This window comes from Carassius carassius, chromosome 21 (genome assembly GCF_963082965.1).
Source record: "Carassius carassius chromosome 21, fCarCar2.1, whole genome shotgun sequence".
In the NCBI taxonomy this organism is placed as follows: Eukaryota; Metazoa; Chordata; class Actinopteri; order Cypriniformes; family Cyprinidae; genus Carassius; species Carassius carassius.
Genome location: NC_081775.1, coordinates 12,505,795 through 12,532,408, shown reverse-complemented (window position 1 = coordinate 12,532,408; position 26,614 = coordinate 12,505,795). Strand labels below are relative to the sequence as shown.

General features: G+C 37.9%; 2 pseudogenes; one reads left to right on the top strand and one right to left on the bottom strand.

Moving 5' to 3' along the window:
- Nucleotides 1–11,607: 11,607 nt before the first annotated feature.
- LOC132098218 (globoside alpha-1,3-N-acetylgalactosaminyltransferase 1-like) lies at nt 11,608–16,701 on the bottom strand (annotated as a pseudogene).
- A 383-nt stretch (nt 16,702–17,084) lies between these two features.
- On the top strand, nt 17,085–19,566 carry LOC132098217 (globoside alpha-1,3-N-acetylgalactosaminyltransferase 1-like; annotated as a pseudogene).
- The last annotated feature ends 7,048 nt before the right edge of the window (nt 19,567–26,614 follow it).

The following is a 26,614-nucleotide window of genomic DNA, read 5'->3' as shown; positions in this document are numbered from 1 at the left end:
AACACAAATAACTGGAAAATATAACAGAATGTAATGTAGTGATTTAGGATTATTCAGATTCTATAATTTTAAGATGAAACAAGACAGGAGGACACAGATGACATATGCTCACTGTGTACAGTATTATACTCAACAAACAAATATTAATGAATGATTATAAGTACATTGGTAGGATAACAAAAAAATTATACAGAGCAAGTACAGAGTAAATATATGGTAAATGTGAGTTAAATACTGAAAAAATTAAAAATTATATGAAAAAATTATAAAACTAAACTTTTTACAGCAATTCTGCAGTAATTTTTCTATGCTGTTATAAAGCATCTCATACACAGTGCCCTCCATAAGTATTGGAACAGTAGAGATAAAATTGCTTTCTGTGGAGTCAAGACATTTGCAAATATGATTAAAAGATGAATATGCGACAAAACTACAGAATGTCACATTTTATCATTAGGTCTTTCAACACATACATGTTATACCAAATAAAAAGGACAGCACTTTTAGAGTTCATCTCACTATTTTATGTGAGCATAAGTATTGGAATAGTTGAATTTAAGTCAGATGTAAAAGATTAAAAGCTAATATTTAGTTTCAGATCCCTTGCATGCAATCAGAGCAGTGCGTCTGCAACCCATAGACATCACCAGACTCTTGGTCTTTTTCAGTGAAATTAATGTTCAGTCGGATTTGAATCTGGAGATTGATTCGGGCAATTTAAGACTTAACATTTCTTTGCCCTTTACATTAGTGTCTGCAGCACCAGTTTGTCCTTTTCAGAACATGAATGTAAAAACATTCAGTGTCTGCAGCACCAGTGTGCCCTGTACAGAACATTATTGTAAAAACATTCAGTGTCTGCAGAACCAGTGTGCCCTGTACAGAACATTAATGTAAAAACATTCAGTGTCTGCAGCACCAGTGTGCCCTGTACAGAACATTAATGTAAAAACATTCAGTGTCTGCAGCACCAGTGTGCCCTGTACAGAACATTAATGTAAAAACATTCAGTGTCTGCAGCACCAGTGTGCCATGTACAGAACATTAATGTAAAAACATTCAGTGTCTGCAGCACCAGTGTGCCCTGTACAGAACATGAATGTAAAAGCATTCGGTGTCTGCAGCACCAGTGTGCCCTGTACAGAACATTAATATAAAAACATTCAGTGTCTGCAGCACCACTGTGCCCTGTACAGAACATTAATGTAAAAACATTCAGTGTCTGCAGCACCAGTGTGCCCTGTACAGAACATTAATGTAAAAACATTCAGTGTCTGCAGCACCAGTGTGCCCTGTACAGAACATTAATGTAAAAACATTCAGTGTCTGCAGCACCAGTGTGCCCTGTACAGAACATTAATGTAAAAACATTCAGTGTCTGCAGCACCAGTGTGCCCTGTACAGAACATGAATGTAAAAACATTCATTGTCTGCAGCACCAGTGTGCCCTGTACAGAACATTAATATAAAAACATTCAGTGTCTGCAGCACCACTGTGCCCTGTACAGAACATTAATGTAAAAACATTCCGTGTCTGCAGCACCAGTGCTACAGTCATGCCCAAAATATGGACACCCTTGGTAAATATGATCAAAGAAGGCTGTGAAAATTAATCTGCATTGTTAATCCTTTTGATATTTTATTTAAAAAAATTCTAAAAAAATCTAACCTTTTATTGGATAATAAGAATTTAAAATGGGGGAAAAATCATTATGAAATAAATGTTTTTCTCTAATACACATTGGCCACAATTAAGGACACCCTTTTATTGCATTATTTTTTAAACCTCCATTTGCCAGTTTAACAGCTGTTAAAGCCACTTTCTAATTTGTTGAGCTCAATTATTTTTTGCTGCACATCAGAAATATATTCTTTGGTTTTTCTCATTGTGATGGATGATTAAGGGCATTTGGGCTTTGTTTTCCATCCTCTTTATATTTCTTTGAAATGGGTAGTCATGACTGGATAATTTCATGGTGATAATCGCCCTGGAGTACTCAAAATTGTTTATATGAATGGCAATATACTTCATAGTTATTTTACTCATAAGAATTTCTAATAAAATAAAAACAGCTAAAATAACAGCTAATAAAATTGGTGTCGTATCTCCATCCTGCCAGCAGAGGTCACTCAAAGACCAACACACACATTAGACTACTATATTTACGAAATTAGTTAAAAAAACTGACAAAAATACGTTTTCTATGTGCTTGTGTACAAATAATTGTTTCTTTTATATTTGGTTTTCTCAAAGAAACTACATCCATCTCCTTGTTTCAGTTTCCTGTTTAATCTCTCTCCTATGTTGCTGGCTCATTAATATTCAACATACAATTACCATAATGGGTAGAAACGCAAATTTACAAAGTAGTAGTATCTATTAAGTTCAGGATATCTTTGGTCTAAAAAGTTACTAGTAACTAAAAAATAAGTACTAGTTCTATTTTTTGTTAACACAAAGGGTTTAATTAAATACTAGTCACTATTGGAATAAGTACTAGTATCTAACGATTAAGTACTAGTATCTTAACAAAAGATACTACTACCTAAAGAAAAAGCACTAGTATCTAAAGAATAAACAATAGTACCTAAAGAATAAGCACTAATAGTTAATGAATAAGCACTAGTACCTAATGAATAAGTACTAGTACTTAACCCTCTATGGTACGGAGTTGCCATATGGCAACAATTAATTAATTAATTTATACTCATTTCCTTGTTATTTTGAAAAAAATACGATATATCACATTATGGGAATTAAAAGGGTAGACCTTAAGGTAGCCAATGATGTGCTGTTTTTAAGTCGCATGACAACTGAATGTCCTCCCAAAACTCCTTTTCCCATGGTCAACCTCACACAGAAGACACCTGTTGAAGTGCTCCAGAAATTGCTCTATTAACCTAATTTATAAACCTCTTTTCTCAAAGGGGATTTTTTTGCAACATCTTTGGTAAGTAAATTAGATATTTTAATTCATAAATCAATTTTGTCTAACATAGTTTTACTGTAAATTAAGAAAATATCAAGGTTGCCATATGGCAACACTGTACCACAGTGGAATTGCAGTAATGTATTTCCCCATTGGGATTTTTTATAGATAGTAGAATCAATAAATTTATCACAGTTATTTCATGATTTGAAGTGTTTATTGTAGTATAGTTGTATTTATGTATAAATTACAAAATTATGTCTGCTTTTCAGAAAATTAATACAGCTATATTTTATGGAAAGGGCAATAGGAAGAGTGCAGAGTTGGCCTGTCATGGAGAAGAAAGGGAAGTGCAAATACCCTGGTTGCAGGGGGATAATCCGCATGAAGTGCAGCAAATGTGACTTGCACCTTTGCAGCAAAGCTGAAAGGAACTGCTTTTTGCAGTTTCATGGGATGTCATGAAATTTGACATGAGTTGGATTGAGACGGGTGCACATGGATGGACTGGAAAAACTGTGCCCTAATGGTCAGAGTGTTGGACTAGTTACCCAAAGGTCACCAGTTTGAGTCTTGGTGCTGGCAGGAGTTGTAGGTGGGAGGGAGTGAATGAACAGTGCTCTCTTCCACCCTCAATACCCATGGCTGAAGTGCCCTTGAGCAAGGCACTGAACCCCCAGTTGCTCCCTGGGCGCTGGATATATAGCTGCCCACTGCTCCGGGTGTGTGTTCACTTCTCACTGCTGTGTGTGTGCACTTGGATGGGTTAAATGCAGAGCACCAATTCCTAGTATGGGTTACCAAACTTGGCAAATGTCACAACTCTCCACTTCCGGTGGAGAGTACGCTGGCGCATGTTGGCTGCCGCTTATCTGTCCTTTTTATTTCCTTTTTATTTTTGTAACCTACATTCTAAATTAAGTTTTTCTTAAATATTAGTTGGTGTGTTTCACACTGCTTTTAATGATACTGGAGTTCTACTGTGGAGTTTTCGATGTGCGCCTGTTTGATCGGATTTGACAGCGGGGGAACGCTGATCTTGTCAACTGGGAACGCTTTGTGTGACTGTTTTCTGTGCTGCTGTATGACATACTGGACTCTGGATTCTACTTCAAGTAACCCAAACCGGATTTCTCTGTTTCTATCATCATGCGGATATCTCTGATATCTATTGTCATCATCATTTTGACCCTGTCTGGGCTTCGTGGAGAGCGGGTCCTTCATCACTTGGATTTCATCATGATAAGGTACTCTTTCATTGAACTTCTTTCGTTGGAACATCATTTACTTCCTGACGTTTGCGTTCAAAAGACTGAAATCATTTGGACTTTTACGTCGACCGAAATATCTGCACAGAGGGTCGCGGCAGATCACTACCGGGACGGGGAGTGGTATTAAAGTGATACGCACTCGGTCTATGGACACAGAAACTAACAAACATTCTCTGCGCGGTGTTTGCCTTGCAAACTTGCGTTATCCACAAATGACTCGTCAGAAATTGCGTCTTGATACTGCGCGATTTGCACATCTAAATGTTCGTTCTCTTAACAATAAGACTGCTCTGCTCTATGATACCATATTGAACAATGCATTGGATATATTTTGTATCTGTGAGACTTGGCACCAACCAAATGACTTCATAAATTTAAATTTGACTACTCCAACGGGATACACATATATTCAAAGGCCACGTCTAAGTGGAAAAGGTGGCGGACTTGCTGTTATATACAGAGATGAACTATCTGTCACAGAAATTTCTATTCCTTGCATTTCATCATTCGAGTGTGTTGCTTTTAAAATGAATGGTGCTTCTCCTGTTCTTATTGTACTCATCTATTGACCTCCAAAACCTAATTCTTTGTTTTTTAGTGAGCTCTCAGAGCTACTTACATCTGTTAGCTCTGTCTGTCCATCAATTATTCTCACTGGAGACATTAATATCCATGTGGACAATCTTAGAAGTAATCAAACTGTGGAATTTATGGAGGTACTTGACTGTTTTAATATGACACAGCATGTGAAATTGCCCACTCACAACAAGGGTCACACACTAGACCTGGTGTGTTCTGTAGGGGTGGACATTGTCCAGCTGGACAGCAGTGACTTGTGTATTAGCGATCATAAGCTTCTCACTTTTAACCTAAATGTTCCACCTTTAAGAAATGCTCATAAGAGGGTCATTAATTTTAGAAATGTTAAGAATATTAATGTTGACACTCTCTCATGTATGATATCAGAGCACTCAACAGTTGAAACTGTTGACCACTATAATTCCATTTTGTCATCTGCTTTGGACACGTTAGCCCCTAGGAGAACACGTGTCGTTACATTTGCTAAATTATCTCCTTGGTACACTACTGAGCTCAGGGCTCTTAAAGTGAAAAGCAGACTACTAGAACGTCAACACAAAAAATCAGGTTTAACTGTCCATAAGCTAATGCATGATGACTTTACGTCAATATGCTGAAGCACTGCCTAAACTGAAGCAAGAACAAAATACTACTCGTCCGTCATTAGAGATGGTGCTGCAAATCCAAATATGATTTTTAAGACGATTAACAAAATTCTTGCTCCAATTAAACCTTCAATTTGCTTTTCTGTGCAGGAGTGTAACAAATTTCTCATGTTTTTTACGGATAAAATTTTAAGCATCTACAAGTCTATCAATCTTCCATCTTGTTCTGCAATTCCCGAGACCTATCCAGTTACTTTTCCTAAGTTTACATTATCCAATTTTGACTTAGTCCCTACTGATTGTATTTCAAAATTGGTGATGGCAATGAACACCACTACCAGTGCCCTTGACCCTATCCCAACATCTGTTCTCAAGGGGTGTCTTTCTTCAATTAGTCCCCTCATTTGTAGCATTGTGAACACCTCACTTACTACAGGTACTGTTCTGAAGGCCTTAAAGGTTGCAGCTATTACACCAGTCCTTAAAAAGCCTGGTTGTGATAAGTCAGACCTATCAAACTATAGGCCTATTTCAAATCGTCCCTTTCTTTCCAAGGTTTTAGAACGTGTGGTTGTAGCACAACTCCACTCACACCTGGTATCCAACAAGCTTCTTGAACCTTTTCAGTCTGGGTTTAGAAAGGGACACAGTACAGAGACAGCCTTGGTTCGTGTTATGAATGACCTGCTTGTCTCAGCTGACTCTGGAGCCTCAAACATCTTGGTCTTGTTAGATCTGAGTGCAGCGTTTGACACAGTGTGCCATTCTATCCTGCTGAATAGGCTAGAGAGCTGGCTTGGTATTACTGGCACTGTACTGGACTGGTTCAAATCATACTTCACTGATCGTTCCCAGTTTGTTGTCTTGGGAAACAACAAATCGGATAGTGGACAAGTCTGTTCTGGTGTTCCTCAGGGGTCTGTCTTGGGTCCTACATTGTTTAGTGTTTATATGCTTCCTTTGGGGCAAATAATTAGGAAATATGGTCTGGGGTATCATTTTTATGCTGATGATACTCAAATTTACATTAGCTCTAAATCAGACCCAACTGTCACCTCAAAAATTATCTCGGAATCTGTGCAGGAAATGAAAACATGGATGCATCATAATTTTTTAAAACTAAATTCTTCTAAGACAGAGATTCTACTCATTGGCACACCAGCAGCTACTTGCAAAGGAAATCTTATTAATTTGACCATAGATGAAAGTGTTTTAGCTCCATCTACTAGCGCTCGTAACCTTGGTGTGATTTTTGACGCTCATCTAACATTAGACTCTCACATTAAGAGTGTTACCAATCTGCATTCCACCATCTAAGAAACATTGCAAAAATTAGGCCCTACCTTACTCTACCTTACGCGGAAAGGCTAATTCATGCATTTGTTACTTCTAGGATTGATTATTGTAATGTGCTTTTTGTTGGTTTACCTGTCAAATCTATTAAACGCTTGCAGTACATCCAGAATTCAGCAGCACGCGTGCTTACATATACAACATCTCGTCAGCACATTACAGGTGTGCTTTATAGTTTACATTGGCTACCTGTCCAGTCGTGTATTGCTTTTAAAACTCTCACATTAACTTATAAAGCTATGCACGAAACAGCTCCTTCTTATATCTGTGATTTAGTTAGCCTGTATACGCCTTCTCGTTCCCTCCGGTCTACGGATTCTCTAACTCTTCAGCAGCCCCCCTGCAGATTAAAATCTATGGGGGAAAGAGCGTTCTCTGTTGCAGCACCCAGGTTATGGAATGCACTACCTTTTGCTATTAGGGATGCTCCTACATTAACCAGTTTCAGGAAGTTGTTAAAAACACATCTTTTTAAAATTGCTTATTTTAATCATGAATAGTATTTTACTGTGTTGTATTGTAATGATTATTTTGTATTACTCTTGTACTTTTGTATTTTACTTGTTTTCTTTGTAGCGCTTTGGGTTTTAGAAAAGCGCATTATAAATAAAATGTATTATTATTATTATTATTATTAACTTTCACTTTTCACTTTACTTCATGGAGCTACCTATCGTAATACCTGTATTTTATGTTTTCATGTTCTACATGGTATAAGTGCATGTTCCTAGCTATTATAATAATGCTTTTAAGTACCATTTTGAAGGTTAAATGATAGGAACCTACCTACTTTTGGTTTGCATGAGTTCCAAGTATAACAATCTATCAATATCTAAAAGAAATGTCAATTTAAATAGAAAAGATAATCATAATTTAATAGAAAAACTACTTTTTTGGCCATTTTCCATATGGCAACGTTTTCCTAAATACCCCCCCCCCAAAGAAAAATTTCACAATTTTGGGGGGGGATTTGTATAATTGAAGCTATTTTATGTAATAAAAACTTATTTAAAAAATATTTCATGGTTAGAAAATAATGCGTACCATAGAGGGTTAATGGGAAAGATACTAGTATCTAAAAAATAAGTACTATTAACATGAAAAAAGATACTAGTACGGCTTATAGATTAAATGTTAAACCGGCTTGCCATGGATGGTTAGCTAAAGGAGATGCACCTGTGCCATATTGGATGATTATCTGATCGTGCTTCTCCCGAACCTTGTTAATAAAACCTAATGTGTTTAGTGGCCAGTAGTACAGTTGAAGAGAAAATGAATACAGATATGCAAATACACTTCATCAGCCATCTTCTATGGTATGACACATAACTTATTTTATCGCTGAACTGTTTCCCCATTCCTATTGAGGAGATACGTTGCAAAGAGTGGATTCCGAGTGAGTAACACATTTCCATCCCAACAGTGGATTCTGAGTGAGTAACACGTTTGATTATGTACTGTAAAAACAGATTTTCCATTCTTTCCTGACTCCTAATCCATCGACCACAGAATTTGCGCCACAACGTGAAACCCAAGTGCTTGGTGAATGAACAATTAAGCAGTCATAGAGTAACCAACCAAAAGTGTCAAAAGTTGTTCGTTAACGAAGGCGATAATTTCTTTTCAGTTTAACGTATTCAAAATATTTAACATATAGGGGCGGAGATGGCCACCCACTCACAACTGCTGCTTCTGTCACTTTTTCTCATGACAAGAAGTGAATTTATTCAGTCGCAGAATGACTGAACAGGAGACGTTTCAGACACGCGCTCCACTTCACTTTATTATCAGGTGCAAGTTAAGCAAGCGCGGAAAGGTCCTGTGCTCAACGGTCCTGCGCGCTTCCTTTGTGCATATCCTTTCATATCAAACTGCGAAATAAACTATGTGGAAGCAGTGTCGTGGTCAGTTAATTCATGGAATTACCAAAAAAGGTGATTAAAGCTGACTTAAACTCTGCATGCATGTAATATTTTTTATATATATTATATACAGGATATATTTATATGTATGCACATGTCTATGAAATCAGCCCTCACTCATCAGTCTCACTCATCTAACACATCATATTTAACTCGTCAGTTCGTGTATATTTGAGCACTTCTGTCAGTAAATGCCGCCTGCAAAACACTAAAATAAATATCAAAGAAATAATGCAGTTAAACAAGAAAGTAGCCTAAATAAGAAAGTTAAATACACCCTGTCTAACGGACGCGAGCGACGAAGCGCGAGAAAATACTCCTCATAATCAGTGATGCTATACTGGATGCAGCACAACAAGACATGATAAATCCCCCGTCCGGTCTGTGAGGTACTGACACAGAGTTCAAATGTCCTGTATAGACACTAAACCTGTCGCAACGCGGTTGTGTTGCGTCCGGTTTACTTTTCCGCCACCAAGCGAGCTCATTAACTCCTCATCTGCACGCGCTCTCTTTGAAATAGGAATCGTTCATCTTTCATGTATCGCTGTCTCGTTTGTATTTGTCCAGTTTGGAGAAAGCCTCACCGTACCTGACCAGCCAGCGTTTGCGATCACGAGAACTTGTGCAAACACTGATGGGTGACATGAATGCAGATGACTCCAGCGGCGATGTGGTATTTGCTTTCCCAACAAGATCCATCGCCCAACACTACAATTAACAACAATTAATTTGCTGAATGCATAACCTGTATTTTCCAATCTAAAGGAAACTCTGTGTTTGAGGTAATTTGTTAATTACCATAGATTTAGAATTTGCAACTATTACAGTTATTACACTTATATACAAAACTTTGTATTATGCTTGCTATAGAGTTTGTGACGTGACGTGCACCCCCGCCGGTGGCAGTAGACAACCGCGGTAGCAACCGACCACCGCGGTAATGCGGTTGTCACGGCAACTGTCACAGCCCTACTTAATATGTGTTCCCTGGGAACCAAACCCACAACCTTTTGCACTGCTCTACCCCTGAGCCACATGAACCATACAATTCAAAGGAATCATAATATACTTTAGTAAAAACAAGATTTTAAGTATGAAAAAAAAAATGTTTTTGCAAAATAGCACTTCTAAGTTTCAGTATCACTGTAGGGTGATTTTGGTGTCCTGTTCATACATAGTTAATTTGCCATGATAACTTGTTATATTAGGCTAAGTTTTATATTGACTACGTTTACATGCTGTTAAAATTCGGGTTAAGGTCACTATTTGGGTTTCTGAAACATTCGGGATAACCCGTTTACATGCGTGAGCAGAGAGAGTTACCAATCCCAATGTAAACGGCGACGCACGGTTAGCGTCTGGACGTACGGACAACAAGACGCAATATGCGTCATTTCCGATTCTTCTTCCTGTATCCAAAGACAACAACAACAACAGCAGCAGCAGGCGGATAATGAATAGTTTGGGGCAGATAGCGATAGTCTTTGTTTGCGCTTTGGCGCTGGTACTGATCCACCAGCAGCACTTGACACTACTGTGCCTCTATACTGCACGCGGGGTTTTTTATGCGCCGTCTCTACTCAAAAGACCAAGATTCCTTGCGAATAGAACATGCGCAGAACACACATTTTGATGGGGATATGCCGAAACGCGTTTACAAGACCAAATATTCGGGTTAGAAAAGGGGTACCCCAGGTATAATATACCGGTTTTTAAAAACCGGGATATGAGCATATCCGGGTTTTTGCCGGTGTTTACATGGCCGTGCGCGACCGGGTTATTGCTAATATCCCGGTTTTGAACGGGTTATTGGCTGCATGTAAACGCAGTCATTGATAACAACATCATTACTTGGCTCTTTAAATACATTTCTAGTTTTTTTTGTGTGTGTGTGTGTGTGTAAGATGATGTGTTATTTTGTCCCGTGCACTGCTCATTAAATTTGAAAGATAGTAAAATATTGTCAAATCATAAAACCTAAAACAAAAATTATCCTATTAATATTTTGGTAAATAAGAGATTACTCATTTTTAGTGTATTAGTCATTTGGTAATAAAACTATATATATATATATATATATATATAATAATAGTTTGCCTGTGTCCCTTGAATGGTTGTCCACCCTGTAGTATTGGGAAATCCGCCCCATTTAAGTAAAGGCCATCCACTTTAGTGACATCAGTACAACAGATTTTTGTCTCTTCAGTGGCAAGAGTTTCAACGGATGAGGTAAGCAAGTTGGTGACTTTTCAATTGACAAATTTTCTCCTTATGAGTTTGCTTACTTGCTTTGCCAAAGCTAAAATGTCCATCCTGTCAGCATAAACTTTTTTCCTTTTAACAACCAGACTAAATATTTAGCTAGTCACAGTTTGTTGCTAATATGCTAACTTTGACTCGATAGAGTGGACACAAACATGATAGGGTGGACATAGCATTCATTCAGAGTTAATATTGGACATAGCCTCAAATTGGGGGGGGGGGTGTTATATCAATTAAATTGAGGATGTAATTATATTATTTTTTGTTTAGGAAAGGGGCATCATACCTATCAGGAAATATAATTTGCAGCTTAATTTTGCAATGAAAACATATTTAAACATAATATAAATGTCCATTACAGGGTGGATATATCTTATGGTTTATGCTTCAAATAATGGCCCATAATTATCTACAAAAAATGTGGGGGAGCTCAGCTAATATGTTTCTATAGTACTTGAGTGTCTACTATTTATTATATGTCATAAAGTGAATTGGAAATGAAAACCATTGTGAGGGTTGAAAGGCACTATATGGTGATATTGACCCTAAAATATACCTTCTTCTGTCTGGAAAAGCTCTTTTCTGATTCTTAGCATTGTGTTTGTATAAGATATTGTGTGTTTATTCTAAAAGATTTTGTTTCTGATGCTACATTGTGCTCATAAACATCTGTACATTTCTGTGATTATTCATTTCTTGGTGGCAGATGTCATCTTCACTGTTGCCAGTATTACCTGTTAACAGATTCAAAATGTCTAATGGGAGGACTGTGAGAACACAGCATTTAAGTATAGCTGAGTATTGGCAAAAGTTGTTACAGATTTGGACGAACTTCAGCATAGTTTTTAGGTACATTAGTGTAGCGAACTATTTTTATTACGTCTGATTTTTCATTGACGTCCCGCCACATATATTCAGGAGAGAGCAGTTTACTAGGTTTGTTCAAAAGGAAATACTTGTTCAAGTGAGACTCCTCTTGCCATACCGCCTCAATAGAGTTTGCAGCATCAATTTTCAGATGCTCTCTGCAGGTTTTGGTGAGAAGATGTACATCCTCCAATGAGCCACCAAATGTAGCACCAGCTACATTTAATAATAATCACCTTCCTCAACGGGAATGTATGCTTTAGATTCCGGCCTGCGCTCATATGTGAATTGATTTCTTGGAACATTAAAGAGCCAAGGATGTATCACACCTACCAGACGACCCAAAGTCTCCGCACCCCACCGGCCATAGAACTTTCCATCTATGTCAAGGCAGAAAATATAATCTGCCTCATTGACTAGTTCATTCTCTATTAGTTTTTCTATTTTTTCCATCCTGTTCATACTGATGTCCTGCCATCGATTCATAGTCGGAACCTTTTCAATTGTCAAACTACGGTTTTCACCTATCTTCACTTCAGGAATTGATTCTGGTTGATTTGTAAACAAGTAGTAATGCACTCGAAATCCAACAAAATAATGTTGCTCTGCTGACTCCAGAAAATCTTTGACAAAACGTGTGTATCTAACAAACAGAGAAAACAAATTAATTATAGTTAATTTATCCTTTAATGATTACTATTTCCAGAAACAAGGAAAAACAGGAGGTGAAACAAATGAGAAATCTTAATACAAGATGAAAGGTATCATGAAGACTTACTTTCCCAAAGCGAAGACAGTGGTTGCTATGGTGAGATGTTGTTGTTTGTAGATGGAGTCGATCAGTGTGGAGTCAAAGGTTCCCTCCCAAATGATTGGAGCTGACCATGGTGACACAGAAGCAACATCTGTCCGACTTCATTAAAAACACACATCCAGCGCTGTAATCATTCCATCCATTATATTTAGTAACAACAGATTGGTACTAAAAACATAATACTCACCCAGCCCCCACACTCGGCTGGTTGTACAACAACCTGTAATAAAAATGATTAAGCAGAAAGCACAACAGACATTTTACTGGTTCATGAAATTGATACACATTAAAAACAAGTGTTTTTTGTTTGTTTTTTACTTCCATCAATGGACTGAAGACATCATTTAAATCTCAATTTTTATCTGATCAGAACCACATGAACCAATAATGTTTTTTTTGTCTTGAACAGTATATTCATTTTTAAATATGGATCAACTTTTTTTTAATGTCACTTTTAAGAAAATTAAGTTTTACTCACCCTGGTGATGAGCGCAATTCAATGATCTTTTGCCTCCATTTTGGCCTGATTGAAATAGAGACAAACTCTTACTCATTTGAATTTGATTATGTTGTGCGTGTTTGATTGTAATTAATTGTAATCATTACTCACTTGATGATGCCTTGTTCAGTTATCTGCTGACTGCAGCTTTAAACAGTTAAAAAATAAACAAATAATAATAATAAAATAATAATAATTCAGTATTGCAAACTTCTCAAATCAAGAGAACAACACATGCACTCAGGGTCGTCGCCTGATAAAATAGATACTCAGTTGAATTTGATTATGTTGTGTTTGCATGTGTTTATGAATATGTGCATGTACATTAATAGTAGCACTTGTGTCAATGTTTCCAACAGGTTTTTGTGAGACTTGTGACAGCGGGTGACGTCTCACATTATAATTTGCATATTTATGACGCCATTGCATCAAGTTACGACCACACAAGTTCTAGGACTTCAGATCTATTATACTATCTAAACTGTCACATACTGTAATATAACTGAATGTCCAATAGATCTTTTCCCATTTACATATTTTCTACAAATAGTGACTAAACACTGAATGCGCCGCTTCTCTGCCGCTCACTGAACAGAACAGACTCAGAGAGAGAGACAACCCTGCGCCAAAGGTTTATCAAAAAAAAAAAAAAAAACACATCTTGTCCATATCCGCGGGAACGTATTTTGAGCTGGGGAACAAAAGTGATGTGAGAAGACTGACACTATTGCCGCGTTCCATCCAACCCGTGTTTTTTCAACCTTAAACCTGTGAACAGGGGCGGACTGGGACCAAAAAGTGGCCCTGGACTTTCTGGCCCACAGCAGCCCACCACATCAAAACGCAAACGCCCCTGTTTTGATGTAATTTATTTATTTGATATTTAAGTATACTGTTTGGGGATTTTAACCAATAGGGCAACTGATCCTCCATTGAAAAAAAAAAAAAAAGATAACCTGCGTGCTGCAGCTGTTCATTTAGCGACTCCTAGTGAGCGATACATGTTCATCACGAGACAAACATTCTCCTAGAACTCACACTTTGCATTCAGTTAACCAGTGTTGGGGAGTAACTAGTTACATGTAACTTAATTACGTAATTTAATTACAAAATAAATGTAACTGTAATCAGTTACAGTTACTAAGAAAAAATGAGTAATTAAATTACAGTTACTTCTGAAAATTTTTAAGATTACAGTGGGGATTACATTTGAATATTTACACACATCCACATACAGATGTAATTGATTTCTTTCCCAAATTGAACTGACTATTCTGAGACGTACGGCCCTATAATTTCCGCGATGCAAAAACATAGTCTGGTTAGTAGAATCCAGTCATAAAAACGGGATTGCTATTGCCTAACACGGACGGAATATGCCACATTTTGGACAAATATATCAAAAGTACACTTGAATCAAAGCATATGTAAAGTTTTAATATTTGCTATAAATTCAGAGACAAAGGTTACTGTTGTTAAACCATGCCACAAATTTACATATTTATTTATTTAAAAATAAATACAAATGGTAATCCATTTGCAATAATAATAAAAAAAAAAACATGGTTACTGTACTTTTACGTAATAAAAGCAGTTAATTTTTGTGAGGGAAAAACATGACTCATGTTCAGTATTAGGATTTTATATTGTAGTGATGCACTCAATTTGACATGTAGGCAATTTAGAAAGTATAGTTTTGTTAAATCTTGAGTGTTAAAGTCATGAGGTAGATGGATAACAGGGCAAAATAAAGAGACTGAAAAGCAAAAAGAAATGAAGTGAAGGTGAAGTTCAGGAGAGAACTTTTAATTATTTTGCATGTCCCCAAACTAAATATTTAAATCTTTTTTTATATCAGGTCCATACAAAAAATAGTGTTGTCCATGAATTTGTTTGTATGAGTTTGAGATTTCCCGGTCTGAAATTTTATCCCAGTCCGCCCCATGTGGAAATTAATGAAGCAGACATGCAGACATGTGTTCAAATTTGATCATCTTAATTCAAGTGATGAAGGATTGTAAAAGTCTGACAGTATTGAGCACTGCTGTAAGGTTAAACCTGAATGGTGTAAATGTTTGAAGATGATTAACAGTTGCAAATAAACATTCATTGGAGATTCTGAAAAGTAATCAAAAAGTAATCAAAAGTAATTGAAAAAGTTACACTACTATTACATTTTAAATAGGGTAACTTGTAATCTGTAACCTATTACATTTCCAAAGTAACCTTCCCAACACTGCAATTAACAGATGCATGAATAGGCCTATGCGGTAATATAAGTTCATGATCCGATTCGTGAACAGATTATTCTCTTGAGTAAATCTTTTAAAATAATCATTTATTTTGTTTAACAAAAACATTGTGGAAACCAGTGGTTCACAAACTGGATAGATCTGAGGTGCAGGGCTCGCAAAATCGCTAGCCCGACGTCCAGGGGCTATTGTGTTTTGCAGTCGGCCTCCAAAATGTATCACTGCTCTTCCCGACGGGCTATCGTGAATAGTGATTTAAAATTCGCGCTGTTCACTCGCTTGGAGGGGTGAAATGTATCGTAGTTGATCGTTTTCACTTGTTTCTAAATCTTGCTGATTCAACTTTTTTAAACAATTTGCGCGCGTTCGAAGCTTGCGCGCACTTGTTCAAAGCACGCGCTGTGAGCAGCATTTCAGACAATGCGCGTACAAAGAATTAATTCATCTTTTGGGTATCCTAACTTCTGAATGAACAAATACACACACAATTATTTCAAAATATTATATCACAATTATTTCAAAATAATTGTCTCTGCAAGTATTCTCGTAAACACAGTCGGTTATGTTTTAAGTGAACGTATACAGTGGCCTGCTGCTGAGAGAAATTCGCTGTACCAGATGAATCTGTCTCTCTCTAAATTAGACGAAAACGCGCTTGTTGGCTGCGCGATCGACTCACTCATCCATTTGCGTAGAAAAGAGATGTAATATTATGATTTCCGTCAATTAAAAAAAAAAAAAAAAAAAAAAAAAAAAATATATATATATATATATATATATATATATATATATATATATATATATATATATATATATATATATATATATATATATATATATATTTGTGTACCGGGTGGGCCGGCCCACATTGGCTAGCGGCCCACCGGGAAAAGTCCCGGTGCTCCAGATGGCCAGTCCGCCCCTGCCTGTGAAAGTGCACTGGAACAGCAGTCAAACCCGTGACTTCCCACCCGTGAACTCGTACTAGATCGATGTACTGCGAGTTCCGAGTTCTGACGTCACACAGCACGCGAAACATCAATGACAGCCCCTACGGATAATACTGCCTACGGATGCAGTGTGTTTATGCAAAGGGTACACGTTGAAAAAACGATTTTAGGAAATGTAACGTTGCAATAAAATTAATACTCTAGCTAAATTTCCTTGCGCTCAGAAAGTTTGGCGCAACTTGCCTGGAACGGTACAAAGTCGTTTGAAATAGTGTATGACGGCAAATCAATGCCAATAATAACCGAGCGCACAACTGATGTTGGCGCGCGCGCTAAATCGCTCGCATGACCGTGTTTGTGTGTTCGAGGCGTCACGCTTTCGACATGTATCCATGTCTCCATGTCTCTCTCTCTCTCTGTGTGTGTGTGTATCCATGACTGTTTGTGTGTTTTGAGGCGTCACGCTCAAGGCACATCACAAGAAGAGCACTTCACAGATGGGACAGCACCACAGGTGGTCTGTGGTCTGTGAAGTGCTCTTCTTGTGATGTGCCTTTGCTTCTTGCCAAGACGTGATTGTTATAATGAGTGGCATGTTGCCAATAACCTGTGACTTATTTTTTTTATAACTTTTTTTTTGTAAATAGTTATAAAGTGTGTTTTATTAGTGTGTTTTAATATAATAAAAAAACCATAGCACTTGTTTTGTCTCTTTATTTGCACAGTTTAGTTTCAAGAATTGAAAAAAAACGTAAATTTTCTAGTAATGTGTCAGCAATGATTGACAGTGAATCTGGGTATAGAATAAGGTATAGAATAGCCCTGAGTGTAACCTTTCATTAGAGACCAAAATTATGACTGTAAGTTGAAGCATTCAAGAATTACAGCATTTTATGTGTCAATGGTTACAAAGGGCTATCTGGAGTCTCCAAATGGCATTTATTGGGGGGGGGGGGCGCCTAGACATAAACTGATATAAACATGTGAAATAAAAAAAAATTCTAAGGTGGTGTAAAAAAATAGGTAAATTTTGCTTGGTAAGGCTTTCATGCTTTGATCCCATTGTGTTTTCCAGCTAATAGCTCCCAACTACATTCATCTGCAGGCATCCATTTACAAATAAAATGTAGGCGGAATGTTTTTTTCCTCCTTTTTTAGTGTTTTCCAAATTATATGACTCAATATCAGTAAGACTTACAGTGATTCTGACTATTTAGGACGAAACCTTAGGGTGTCACCTTTCAAAATATACCAAAACCATGCACATACTCCAAATGGTTCAATAACAGCAAGCAGTTTAATTTGGAGAGGTCTTTTTTTTTAGGTGTTTTTGGCAAAATTTGCAGAAAAGCTAATTGAAGCTGCAATCAGCAGATAACTGAACAAGGCATCATCAAGTGAGTAATGATCACAATCAATTACAATCAAACACGCACAACATAATCAAATTCAAATGAGTAAGAGTTTGTCTCTATTTCAATCAGGCCAAAATGGAAGTCAAAGATCATTGAATTGCGCTCATCACCAGGGTGAGTAAAACTTAATTTTCTTAAGTTTATCCATATTTAAAAATGTATATATTGTTCAAGACACATTATAAAAAACGTTATTGGTTCATGTGGTTCTGATCAGATGACAATTGAGAGTTAAATGATGTCTTCAGTCCATTGATGGAAGTAAAAAAACAAACAAAAAACACTTGTAAACCCATGTTTTTAATTTGTATCAATTTCATGAACCAGTCTGTTGTTCTTTTTGCTTAATCATTTTTATTACAGGTTGTTGTACAACCAGCCGAGTGTGGGGGCTGGGTGAGTATTATGTTTTTAGTACCAATCTGTTGTTACTAAATATAATGGATGGAATGATTACAGCGCTGGATGTGTGTTTTTAATGAAGTCGGACAGATGTTGCTTCTGTGTCACCATGGTCAGCTCCAATCATTTGGGAGGGAACCTTTGACTCCACACTGATCGACTCCATCTACAAACAACAACATCTCACCATAGCAACCACTGTCTTCGCTTTGGGAAAGTAAGTCTTCATGATACCTTTCATCTTGTATTAAGATTTCTCATTTGTTTCACCTCCTATTTTTCCTTATTTCTGGAAATATTAATAATTAAAGGATAAATTAACTATAATGAATTTGTTTTCTCTGTTTGTTAGATACACACGTTTTGTCAAATATTTTCTGGAGTCAGCAGAGCAACATTATTTTGTTGGATTTCGAGTGCATTACTACTTGTTTACAAATCAACCAGAATCAATTCCTGAAGTGAAGATAGGTGAAAACCGTAGTTTGACAATTGAAAAGGTTCCAACTATGAATCGATGACAGGACATCAGTATGAACAGGATGGAAAAAATAGAAAAACTAATAGAGAATGAACTAGTCAATGAGGCAGATTATATTTTCTGCCTTGACATAGATGGAAAGTTCTATGGCCGGTGGGGTGCGGAGACTTTGGGTCGTCTGGTAGGTGTGATACATCCTTGGCTCTTTAATGTTCCAAGAAATCAATTCACATATGAGCGCAGGCCGGAATCTAAAGCATACATTCCCGCTGAGGAAGGTGATTATTATTACGCTGGTGCTACATTTGGTGGCTCATTGGAGGATGTACATAATCTCACCAAAACCTGCAGGGAGCATCTGAAAATTGATGCTGCAAACTCTATTGAGGCGGTATGGCAAGAGGAGTCTCACTTGAACAAGTATTTCCTTTTGAACAAACCTAGTAAACTGCTCTCTCCTGAATATATGTGGCGGGACGTCAATGAAAAATCAGACGTAATAAAAATAGTTCGCTACACTAATGTACCTAAAAACTATGCTGAAGTTCGTCCAAACCCGTAGCAACTGTTGCCAGTATTAAGCTACACTTAAATGTAGTGTTCTCACAGTCCTCCCATTAGACATTTTGAATCTGTTAACAGGTAATACTGGCAACAGTGAAGATGACAACTGCCACCAAGAAATGAATAATCACAGAATTGTACAGATGTTTATGAGCACAATGTGGCATCAGAAACAATATCTGCCAAAATCTTTTAGAATGAACACACACAATATCTTATACAAACACAATGCTAAGAATCAGAAAAGAGCTTTTCCAGACAGAAGACAGAGGTATTCTTAAGGGTCAATATCACCATGTAGTGCCTTTCAACCCTCACAATGGTTTTAATTTCCCATTCACTTTATGACATATAATAAATAGTAGACACTCATGTACTATAGAAACATATTAGCTGAGCTCCCCCACATTTTTGTAGATAATTATTGGCCATTATTTGAAGCATAAACCATAAGATATATCCACCCTGTCATGAACATATAAATTATGTTTAAATATGTTTTCATTGCAAAATTAAGCTGCAAATTATACTTCCTGATAGGTATGATGCCCCTTTCCTAAACAGGGTATATATATATATATTAGTTTTATTACCAAATGATCTCTTATTTACCAAAATATTAATAGGATAATTTTTGTTTTAGGTTTTATGATTTGACAATATTCTACTATCTTTCAAATTTAATGAGCAGTGCACGGGACAAAATAACACATCATCTTACACACACACAAAAAAAATCTAGAAATGTATCTAAAGAGCCAAGTAATGATGTTGTTATCAATATAAAACTTAGCCTAATATAACAAGTTGTCATGGCAAATTAAATATGTATGAACAGGACCCTACAGTGATACTGACACTTAGAAGTGCTGTTTTGCAAAACATTTTTTTTTCATACTTAAAATCTTGTTTTTGCTAAAGTATATTTTGATTCCTTTGAATTGTATTGTTCATGTGGCTCAGTGGTAGAGCATTGCATCAGCAGTGCAGAAGGTTGTGGGTTTGGTTCCCAGGGAAAACATATTAAGTAAAAAAAAATGTTAGACTAAATGCACTGTAAGTTGCTTTGGATAAGAGCCACTGCTAAATGTATTTGTATAAATAATTGAATAAACATTTTTACATAAATAGACACATTATAAACTATTGTCTAATAACACACTAAACTGAACTGGACCATGACATCACTGAATCAATGATGAACTGACATATAATTAAATAAATAAATAATCAAACAAATTAATTACTTTAAACAATGTTGATGTTTTTTTTTGTTTTTTTTGGTGGGGTGTGGGTTCAATAAATGCATTACTCAATGAATGCTTAATTGTTCATACACCAAGCACTTGGGTTTCACATTGTGGCGCAAATTCTGTGGTGAATTTCAAACTCGTTACTCACTCAGAATCCACTGTTGTGATAGAAATGTGTGACTCACTCGGAATCCACTCTTTGAAACTTAACTCCTCAATAGGAATGGGAAAACAGTTCAGCAATAGAATAAGTTATGTGTGTCATACCATAGAAGATGGCTGATGAAGCGTTTTGCATATCTGTAGCTGTAACTGAAGAAACTGTCCTGTTATTTGGCATAGAGCCACATCAAAATATTTTGATGCAGTTCTATACATTTTCTGGGTCTGACTCCTTAACTAAGAAGGAAATAATAAAGAAACACTATAGTTGTAACTTCTGAAACTCAAAATAGCTGCTGCTACATTGAGCTACTGTACGTTTACCCGTTTATGGTCTTTAAAGACACAGAAAATCTTCCCATTATGCTGAATACCATCTTGGACATCACTGTCAATATATTACTTAAACAGCATACAGTTAGGCGTCTTCCTGCCTTACTCAAACCAACAACTCGACACCAAACTCAAAGGAGCATCTTATTGCTTAAATATATACAAAATAATCCCAGCATGCCCTCATTTCTGGACTAAAGAAGAACACACAAAGGAAATAACAAAATATATGCTCAAATCTTGCATTAACATAATTAATTATAGAATCACAATCTAGGGACTATGCAAGGGAAAGTCTTTAAGATCCTTATGCACTACACAATGCTTGAGAATTACACACTACAAATGTTTGTTTTCACCAGGTTTACAAAAACATGAAGACTTCCGTCCATGACCATCAACCGGGCAACAGTGGGAAGTAACAATTATCTCCTTACTCAGGATAAGTAAACCTCTCAGGGAATTTTTTTTTTTTTTTTTTTTTTGTCTCAGAAATCCTCACCTGAGAAATTGCAAGCAATTCTTGTTGGTTTTGACCCTGATCAAATGCTGACTGATATCTTACAAAGGTGCGATTTTATATAGTTCATTGTCTTGACCATGGTGATCATGTAGACAGGTTGGCAAACATAAGTGAATAAAAAAAGAGCATAGAAGAGCTCAATGTTTTCGTTTTTCTCATAGACAGCAACACTAAAAATATGGTATTTTATAACATGATGCATTGTTGTAGATTAAACTACCAAACAGTATATTTAGTAGGCAACTTTAAATTTAATAACCTTGCACATATTCAGAAGTAAAATGCAACACACACATCAATGTAGAAGTAATTTTAATGTAAAACCATCCTGACGAATTCCTTTTTCAGAACAATACTGTACATACCTTTACTTTTACTCTCAATACCTTAAGTATATTAGAGTATGCAAGATTTCTGTCTGCCAGTCGTACATCATACAGAGTGGTCTCCAGAGTGTTTGACATGTGCCTTGTTCCACTGTCCACCGCATTGTCCTCAAAGTCGCTGAGGAGGTGCTGGCCATTCACCAAGAGACTGACCTCCTGAAGACCCCAGAACACATGGAGGCAGGGCTGGGCTCAAAATGTATTTTTGTTTTCTGATGTTAAACCTAGGCTATGTTGTAAATAGTTGTAAAAAGTAGGCCTACTTTCATTAATGTATAGAACAACTTTTTTTTCATGTGTAGGGGAATTTACAGTTATACCCTGACAGAGGATACTAATTGCGTCAATACATAAGTCAACAAAATTCTGATTGGTTCCAAAACCTAGATAAACTCTCCAAAGAGTATATCTGATACGTTGGACACTGGCAGTTGATCGTTTGTCCTGGGACTGTCTGAGCTTCTCCCTGTACAGACAGATACTAACACATATACACAGAGAACTTATCTCAAATTCAAGGCTTTCTAGCACTGGCGAGTGTTTTTATCATTACTGTGTGCAATGTGGTCATTAATCTTGAGGAAAAGAAATACAGGGTAGAACAGGATTCTTTAATATCTCATAAGCACACATAAGGTTACACATTTCACTCTTGCCATACCTTGATTAATAGTCAAACAAGAAATCATGTAATAATATAATTAATATCAGTATGAAGGATATGGCAACTCGGCATCCACTCCTTCAAATGTGTAAAAAAATATTTACGGGACAAAAAAATATACATATAGAAGAATGTTTTATGAAAATATTATAAGCTGCATTAAAAAAAAATAACATTGTACATAATTACTTCTCTTTTATTTACACGTGAATATGCAAAACAAAAAAAATACGAAATTTACAAAAATCAAGCTTATTTACAAATAAATTACACTACAAAAAATAATGTTTACAGCTTATTTCATTTTTAACTTACATCACAAAAATTAAACATTTTATTGACAATGTGACATTTAAAAAAAGTTCTGGGATATGGTAGGGTGCAAAGTGTCCATCATATATACACTTAACTTTTCTGGGAAATGCATCAGCCTTCGTCGCGCCATGGTGATGCAATCGGCCTTGAAAAGCGGTCTTCGGAGGGTGCATTTTGAATTGGGACATCTTATGTCCTGACGCTGTGGCGCAATCACACTTCAAATGCACACATCAGAGTCTGCATACTTCAGTTTGGAACAGCATTCATCATACTGCTGTGACGCAATCACATTTCAAATGTGCCCTTCGGAGTCTGTGCACTTCAGTTTGGGACACAGCTTTTGTGTCTTCCTGTTGGTCCTCCAGCTATCCACTTCACAGGTCTGGGAGTGCCACCTGATTTGGGTTCCAGGTCATTAAGGTGTGAGAGGAACAGTATGTAAGAACCCAGAGACTTTCAAATGGGAGAGAGACTTTCATCTGAGAGACTGTCATCTTCTGGTCCCAGCACTTGATTGTTTTTGTTGTAACTATAAAAACTGCCCAGATTTCAAAATTCCTGAGGCTCAGATCAGGCCCACACCTGACACTTTTATCTTGTCCACACACCGTGTGGAATGATGGCAATTGGGTGGTCTGCTTCTGTTTGCCATATTTTGGGCCACAAGCAAGCCAAAAGAATGCCCAATGTCAGCCTCAAATAAACCAAATAAAGCAGAACTGGACCAAAACGGGGCTACATTGATTTAAGTTTTGGCCCAGTTTTGAAAAAAAAAGTTTTGAACACATCAGGTCAAAACAGGAATATGTAAAATATTATTACAATTTATTATTGTTTCCTCTTTTTTTTTCTCTTCAGAATTTATTTGAGTATGCTGATTTGGTGCTCAATAATTTTCTTATAATTATGTATGTTGAATAATAACATTTCCCTTTCAGTCGGTCACTCTCGACGCCACGTCGGTGACCGACGAATATGGGATATCGCTTCGATAGACCAATCTACTTCGAGTGTAAACTAAACGAGACAATGCACATTGACATGCAATTATTGCATCCAGCTGCCGCTGATCATTTCGTGAGTATAAGAGGGCAGCAGGTGCAATGCATACCAGCTTTTTGCTTCGGAGCCGAGCGTTAGTATCGCTCTGCTCAACTGTGTCTGCTGTGAACTACGAGTTCAGCACGCTCTCGGAAGCTTCGTGTGTTGGCGAGACGGCGCTTCAGCGGCGGTCGTTCCTGTGTCGAGTGGATTGCACACCTCAGGCTGCATTACCCCTGTCCTGTTGCAAACGGCCAATTCCCCTGTGCGCCTCAGCACTAAAAGAGCATTTCCTAAAGGGCAAATTTCTCTAAAAGAGCTTCACGGGTGCGTCTTTGTAAAGACGACGGATCGTCCTTGTAAGGATGCCGTTTCACCCGTGCGTTTCTGGGTGCGGTCGTTACCTGGCAACGGGTGATGGTCACGATCGCTGCCTCACGTGTCTGGGCGTCGAGCACGCTGAGGTGGCTTTCGTGGATGAGTCATGTTCTCACTGCGGGAATATGACCATCTCGGAGCTGCGAACCAGGCTCCGCTACCTTCAGGGGGGCGGAATCCCGCGGCCGCGATCTGGGGCTCGTTGTGGCGGCCGACAGACGAGAACCACTTCCGGCAGTAGCGCGGATCGTTTGAGCGCTGCCCCTGGAGGAGGCAGACCCAGCCCTGGCTTTGCTTTGTCCCGTCTGAGCATTAAGGTGCTACGTAGACCGGACACAAAGCTTCAGGACCTCAGACCAGCTCTTTGTCTGTTACGGAGGCCGGCAGAAGGGGAGTGCCGTCTCTAAGCAGAGGATGGCCCACTGGATTATGGATGCCATAACCCTGGCTTATCAGGCTCAGGATGTGCCCTGCCCGTTCAGGTTGCGAGCTCACTCAACTAGAAGTGTTGCATCCTCCTGGGTGCTGGCTCGTGGCGCCTCGCTGTCAGATATTTGTAGAGCTGTGGGCTGGGCGACCCCTAACACGTTTGCTAGGTTCTATAGCCTTCGTGTAGAGCCGGTATCCTCCTGTGTTCTCACCTCAAACGGGTAGTGGCACTGAGAGGCCCCGGTTAGTGTCGGCTTGCTTAAACCGCTCCAGAGTGTCCGTATTGTAGACCCTGTTGAGATCCTCCATCACCCAAAGCAGCTGGACGCAGCGGAACGTCCGGCGCCAGACCTTCATAATGAATCTGTGAGAACCATGGAAGGGTGGGTTCCATATTGAGACCTAAGCGGTACTCATATGTGTATAGTCCACGGTATAGCCTTAGAGCCTGTGTTTCCCCGGCAGACTTCTGCCTTCCCAAGAGGGTTTTAATCACCTCAAATTTCTCCTTATACTCCTAAACGGATGCTATGTGTATCTGCCTCCGAGACCTCCTTCGGGAAGGATGGGGCTTCCGCAGCGTCCCGGCTCCAAGCGGACCGGGTACGTTTTCCCAGTGTTATCCAATCTCACCCAGTGAGGTAGTGCTTTGACAACGGTGAGTGGAGCTACTTGTTCAGAGCCCCGGCCTACACCTAATAGGGGCGCAGGCGGATCGCACAGGGCACTGGAAGGGGCAGCACCCATGGCGCTTTGATAGGGATCCCATATTCGTCGGTCACCGACGTGGCGTCGAGAGTGACCGACTGAAAGGGAACGTCTCGGTTACGTATTGTAACCCTTCAGGGAACGGAGACGCCACGTCCCGTCGCCATGGTTGCTGTACCGCCACTGAGCTGCCGGGTCCCCGGCTCGGCTCCTCAGCGAAAAACTAGTATGCATTGCACCTGCTGCCCTCTTATACTCACGCAGTGATCAGCGGTAGCTGGATGCAATAATTGCATGCCAATGTGCATTGGCTCGTTTAGTTTACACTCGAAGTACATTGGTCGAAGCGATATCCCATATTCGTCGGTCACCGAAGTGGCGTCTCCGTTCCCTCCTTCAGGGAACGAGGGTTACCATACGTAACCGATACGGTCTTCATGTTATTTCAGGTCTTTTTCAAATAAATGTTGTTCTTTTGAATTTTCTATTCATGAATACATGGAAAAAAAATGTTTTATGGAGTAATGGCTGCTGAGAAATAAATACATATTATAATAAATTAGAAAAAGTTATTTTAAATTGTAATGATTTTTCCAACATTTACTGTTTCTAATGTACAGTATTTTGAATAAATAAGTGCAGACTTCTTCAACGTATTTATTACAAACGTTTGACCAGTAATATAGCATTACTTTCATTAGGATGCCAAACCTTTATTATGTCTAAAGTTTTATCTCCCTGACACTGCTACTGAAGCTGTTATCTGTGTTCTGGTGCTGCTCTGAGGGTCTGGTCTTTATCTCTCCCAGGGGCATAGCCATCTTTTCAGAAGTGAGGGGGACAGAAATTACATTTTATATATATATAGACGATTACAATATCATACAAAACATTACAATAAAAAAATTCTGTAATCTACAGCCTACCAGTCAACCGTTTTAGAACAGTAAGAATTTTTTTGTTTTTAAAGAAGTCTCTTCTGCTCAGCAAGCCTGCATTTATTTGATCCAGAATACAGCAAAAGCAGTAATATTGTGAAATATTTTTACTATTTAAAATATCTATAGCTGTTAGCTGTTTTCTTTTTGAATATATTTTAAAATGTAATTTATTCCTGTGATGCAAAGCTGTATTTTCAGCATCATTACTCCAGTCTTTAGTGTCATATGTAACATCCAGTCTATCACATGATCATTTAGAAATCATTCTAATATTCTGATTTATTATGAGTCTTGGAAACAGTTCTGCTG